The following is a 6,374-nucleotide window of genomic DNA, read 5'->3' on the forward strand; positions in this document are numbered from 1 at the left end:
TTATACCAGAACCAACACCCCTATACCAGACCCAACACCTCTATTATCAGAACCACCACCCCTCATCCTGCTGCTGCTGCTACCCTGCCAGCACCTTTATTTACAACTGATCCAGCTGCTTGTTGGACCATTAAGGTATGTTGGTTGGTAAATTGTGACAGACACATTTGGTCTTCCCACACAGATTCTCCCTTGCATATTCAGTCTGTACAGTTCACCATCCATTTCATTTCCTTATGTGAAAATATCTAATGTACTTGTATGTATACTTTATTAATAATCTTGGTGTTCATTCCTGTTAATAATCTTGGTGTTCATTCATGTTAATAATCTTGGTGTCCATTCATGTTTTTCCTAATGTGAAAATCCTTTACATACTTGTATGCATCACTTTACACTTTCTTTGACACATCAGTCTACTTAATTAACTTGATGGTTGAATAAGAGTTGGGATGAATTGATGTAGTTATTTATTTGTCAAACACTGCATCTTGCCCAACACTTCCAGAGCTGTGTACTTACTGAGGTCAGTGGCTGCTCTGCTCAGCTGGTACATGTGGCATTTTGTGGAACATGACCCTCATCTTCAGCAGCGTCAACCAATACGTCATTCTGGTCATCAACCAAACCATCTTCTGCATCATCCAGGTCACTGGGGTCATCTGAAGGCTGCAGCAATGAGAGGAGAGAAGAGGACAATGAAAATGGGTTCACTGCAGAACTTATGACAATACAAGTACCTGTCTGTTGGAATGCCCGGCCATACCCAACCCCCTGGCAGCACTACAGGTAATATTTATTATTTGTCAATGTAATGCACAACTCATGCCCCAGCACCACACAACACATTTATTATATTTTGTCAGTGTAATGCACAAATCCTGCACCAGCACCACACAACACATGTAGTAGTGTCCAAAAACACATCTGAAATGTGAACCCAGTGAACTGTGGGCCAAAGCTGCCCTCCTCCTGCAGTTCACCATCCACTTTTCTGGGGATAGGGAGGCAGCTGAGGAATGTTTGTCAAACCTGGCAGTGGAGCTGACCAGTACACCACATGAAGGCATCTCTCTTTATATACTTTACAAAGCTTAAATTGTTTGTAAAATGGCTTCTGTGCTACATCTGTCTTTACTTTGTGTTAACAAACACTATATAATAAAGTCATGTAAACTTATGGAGCTTTGTTCATGCTGTTATTTGGGTAGGAACCATTATAAATACATGCCAGTGTATACCTGACATTACAACAGTCGGGACAAGATTAAGATATCAAGTATCCTGGAGTTTGGTACAAGATTAAGATATCAAGTAGCCTGGTGTTTGGTACAAGATTAAGATATCAAGTATCCTGGAGTTTGGTAACATGTTGGGAATAATTTTCTGTGAATTGGTGGGTTAATCAAGGGCATAAATTACTAGCCATGAGGGGGAAGATGAAGAACGAGAGACTGGCTAGGAAAGTGTGTATGCATGAGGTGGAGGGGGAGACTGGGGGTAAGATGCGAGGATGAACTGGAAAGATAAATGAGAGAGGAGGATATGAGTTGGAGGGAGGGCAGCCAAAGGACAGTGCTATGTGGAAGCAGTTTGTTTCTGGTCACCCCATACAGGATTAAGGCTTGTGGCAATAGTGATATAAATTATTCCTATGTATTGCCAGCAGCAGTAATCCTTTAAGGGTTACTTCACTTGTGTTTATAGTTGTATGCAGTCAGTAGCCAGAGTCAGGAGTTTGAGGATGTGGTTGCAATTCCAGTAGCTTTTCTTGGGGATCTTTATGCATCCATTACAATAGATATGCATTATTGTAAGGCATATGTTAATTTTGTTTGTCTGTCTATCTGTCTATTGCCAGACACCTCAATCCCGTTCGGGGTGGCCACAAACAAATCACCTCCAAGTCGCCCTGTCCCCCGCCATTTCACTGCCCTGCTCCCAACTCACACCCCTCTCTCTCATATACCTCTCCACCCCATCCCTCCATCTCATCCTTGACCTCCCCCTCCCTCTTCCCCCCTCCACCTCACTCACATACACTCTCTTCGTCAGTCTTTCACCCTCCATCCTCTCCACATGGCCAAACCACCTCAGTGTGTTTGTGTGTTTTAGATATAACTAACCTTTACTCTTGTTTAAAATTGCCCTATACAGTACATATAGTACTATAGGTGTAAGTTGGTGGTTAACCCCCCGTCCCTATTTTTCCCCATAGGTTAGGTACTCTTTCATATGAACAGATTTCCATAAACATAACTACTCATACCATCAGGATCTCTTTTGTATTAGAGTTCTGTGTGTGTAACTATATTGTCATATTGAGTAGTGCATGTGTGGATGGTAGAGGAAAAGTTGAGTGGTACCTCTAATACTTATACAGTAAGTGTAGGTGTTACAGTAGGAGTTAAGAAGTGCTAAAGGGAATATGATTAACCAGTTTGTATTTATAAGGTGGAACCATTACTTCAGATTGTTGGGTGATGTGTTAATGACTGTGGCATATGTCACTGGGTATGCTGTTTGATTGTTATACTCTCTCTCTCTCTCTGATGGGGAGGAAGGGGGATCCTATCTCATCCCGTTTCTGTGGTGGGAATTGGGGGAGAAATATTGAGATGCTATGTATGAACAGGCAGTTCTGGTGGTGTGTCTGGCCTCTCCAGTTTGTTATATTTACCCAGGCAGAATATAGTCATCTGTATATAGCAGGATTATACAGTACTGAAAATCAGTGTAATTGCAGAGAAGGGGTTAAAGTGACTTGTTATCCCACAGGACATTCGGCAAATATCAGATCTGAGCCTGCAAGCAAGATTGTTAGTGTGGCATCGAAACTGATCAGCCAAGCTGGTCACTTCCTCCACCCAGTCACCCCTCATCCCCCGGCCTGCCCATCATCCACGGTGGAGGGGCAGCAGCAACACAAAGCCTCTGAGTGTTGCCCGAACAAGCACTGTCTCTTGGTAAACACCTCCAGTCACACACCGATACCTGGATGATGCAAGGTTAGTCATATCTGCCTGTGTTTGCTGTCATTGTATGTAATTACCTTTGTTTGTCTGTGTCCAGCTGTGTATTTATCACGAAGTAACAAAACTCCACTGATATCTGGATGATGCACAGTTTGTCAGGTGGATTTATATTACTGACAAATCTGGCGTGTCATTTTTGGCATAATTTTTATTATTATATAATTGCTCCATGAGGAGCGTAGGAGCTCGGGGCTAGGCAAGTTGGCCCTGATATTTAAGATGAGAGTGACCAGCCTCACTCATCTGAGTGGCATTATGTGAGCAGTAAACCCCAACCACTCCTTGGATATAAACCAGCACAGGCTCAGTCTGACTGGAACTCCTTCATTACCCACTAAACCACCAAGTGTCATAATTTGGTTATATGGTTACACCGCCCAGCGTAGTAAATGGTTTCCTGATGTACAGGAAGCTATCTAATGAAATTATGGCACCTGGTGGTGTAGTAGGTAATTTAGGTGCTCCAATTGGATTGAGCATGTGCAGGTTTATATCCAAGGGATGGTTGGGGTTTATTGCTCATGTAATGCCACTCAGGGATGAGTGAGGCTGGTTATCCTAAATGTCAGGACCAATTTGCCTAACCCTGGGCCCCTACACTTCTCATGAGGTGACACAGGATTAGATGATGGGTAGATGGATAGATAGGAGAATCTGGGGGACACTTAACCCAGCCAAAAATTATATAAATTATCTTTTCTTTATTGGTGTATATATATAATTTATTTTATTTTATTTTTTAACTCCAGCCAAGATTTCTAGAGACGTAACTGGAGGAGTTAAATATGGCTTTCAGACACCTCATCACTGGAGGTTCATATAATGCTGAAGTAAGTAATCTGGCAAGAATGAGTGTATGATATACTTAAAGAAACTGCCAAAGTTTAAGCTTTTGTGCTTTGGACATAAACCTTTCAGTATGATGATGTATTTTATATTTTTAAAATTAATTCTTCTAACAATTTTATCAAATTGAGCTGAGATGAATGTCTCATAGCCAAGACGCTGCTAGTATACTCTTCAGAGTAAATTGCTGTTAACATAAATTGTCTGTGGATAATGAAAATAAATATTTTGAAAGACATCATACTGAAAGGGTCAGGTATAATGTTTTATTGGTACCCACATAATGAAGAATTTTTGTTACTGCTCTTAGGATTGAAACTTCTCTAGTGGTAACTTTTCAGTAAACACAGTTTTCATTACTCTTCCTCCCTTAGTGCCAACCCCTTACTCCTCCTCCTCTCAGAATGGCAGTCTCCTGTCTCTTTCTCATCCTTCAGTGTTAGTATTTTCCTTCTCCCCTTTTTTCTCAGTGCCAGCCCTGTTTCTTCCCCCTCCCCCCCTACCACCACCACCATCACCCCCTGTCTGTCACAGAGCCTTCTCCTCCCCCCTCCCCTCTCTCATTTGCAACCTTCTCCTCTCCATCCTTTCTCAGTGCCCTTCCCTTACTCTCCCCTCCACCCCTTTCTCAGTGCCCTTCCCTTACTCTTTCTTCTCCCCCCCCCACCTCATTTGTAGCCTCCTACTCCTCCCCCTCATTTCTGTGCCCACCCCTTATTTTCTCTCCATCTCTCTGTGCCAGCTCCTTATTCCTCCTCCATTCCATCTGTGTCAGCCTCTTCCTCGTTCTCTCCTCTCCAGCTCAGTGCCAGCCTCTTCCTCCTCTGTTGTGTGTGTGTGCCAGCTTCATACTCCTTATCCTTTCCTTCTATCACATTGCCAGCCCCTTCCTCCTCCATTCTCCTCTCTCAATGCCAGCTCCCCCTCCCTCTTTTCTCATAGCGCCAGCCCCTTCCTTCCTCTTCATTCTGGTCATCTCTCTCAGTTCCAGCCTCTCCCTCCTCCCTTCACCCCCTCATTGCCAACACTTTCCTTACTGAAGAAAGAGCAACTGGTCAATTGCCTCATAATCCAGCCTGGACTAAGTAGACCCAGACACCCTTGCTCCTGATGGGGCACTGAAGGGTTGTATAATGGATGGAAGAGCAATTTTTAACAATATGATTATTCTTTTTTAACCCATTTTGTTCCAAAAGTTATCCTACCAATCAAGAGTTATTCATTTGATCCCATTCACAACAGAGGTGTGAGGGCAAGTGATCAGCTACCTTAAGGGCGAGACGGATTGCCAGGTGACACCTACGTGTGCCTTCATGTCACCCTTTTTAATCTTCCTACAGCCACTGATACCCAAGGTAATTAATGTATTGATGTTTACAGCTGTTTTTATTTTAAGTAAAATACATTTAATGTCCACTTGATTAAAAATTATCTTATTCCTTCTTCATCAATTGTCTTGTTTTTGAAAGTTCTAAAATTCATAGTAATGGTGGTGGTTTTTATCAAAAAGCACCCACCATCCACTTACTCAATGTAATGCTGCTCTTGGGTGTCTGCCCTGTCCTCTCCTCCATCCTTGTTTCCTTCCATCTTCTTCTGTCTTTTTTTCCTTCATTTTTTCCTCATTCTTCTGCCTACGGGTGACTTTACACTCCCTCTTCTGTCTTTCATTCCTTCATTCTTTCCTCTCCCTTCTGCCTGTGGGTGATTCTACACTGAGTGACAAGCCAAATGGTTTCCTGTACACCAGGAAACCATTTACTACGCTGGGTGGTAACCATATAACCAAATTTTGGCGCCTGGTGGTTTAGTGGATAATCATTGTGCTCCAGTCGGATTGAGCTGGTGAAGGTTTATATCCAAGGGGTGATTGGGGTTAATTGCTCATGTAATGCCACTCAGTGATGAGTGAGACTGGTCACTCTAATCTTAAATGTCAGGACCAACTGCCTAGACCCGGGCTTCTACGCTCCTCATGGGGCAACGTAGGATTGGATGATGGATGGATGAAAAATAATATTTATAATAGTGGAAGGAATCATCCTCACTCCCTTTTGTTTATCTCTTCCCCACTCAGTGTAGTCCCCACACCCACTGATGATAATAATAATTATTATTATTATTAAAATAATAATAGTGGAAGGATGGGGAGCAGTCATCACATCTCCCTTTTGACTCTTCCTCCACTCAGCATAGTCTCTTCTACCCAGCCCCACTTATAATAATAATTATAATAATAGTGCAAGGTGGGGGTGCAGTCATCCTCTCTCCCTTCATCCCTTTTCTTTATCCACTCCCCTCTCCCCTCCCACTTGATAGTGACCCCCCCCTCTCTTCCCCCATTCAGTGTCTCATCTTGATATAGTCCCCCATCCCCCCTCTCTATTTGATGTAGTCCCCATCCCCTCTCTCTACTTGTAGTCCCCCTCCCCCATCCCTCCTCCTTATTTGTTGTAGTCCCCATCCCTCCTGCTTATTTGCTGTAGTCCCCAT

The sequence above is a fragment of the Coenobita brevimanus genome, chromosome 87, assembly GCF_032717465.1.
Source record: "Coenobita brevimanus isolate Jiangsu-jjx chromosome 87, ASM3271746v2, whole genome shotgun sequence".
NCBI classification, from domain to species: Eukaryota; Metazoa; Arthropoda; class Malacostraca; order Decapoda; family Coenobitidae; genus Coenobita; species Coenobita brevimanus.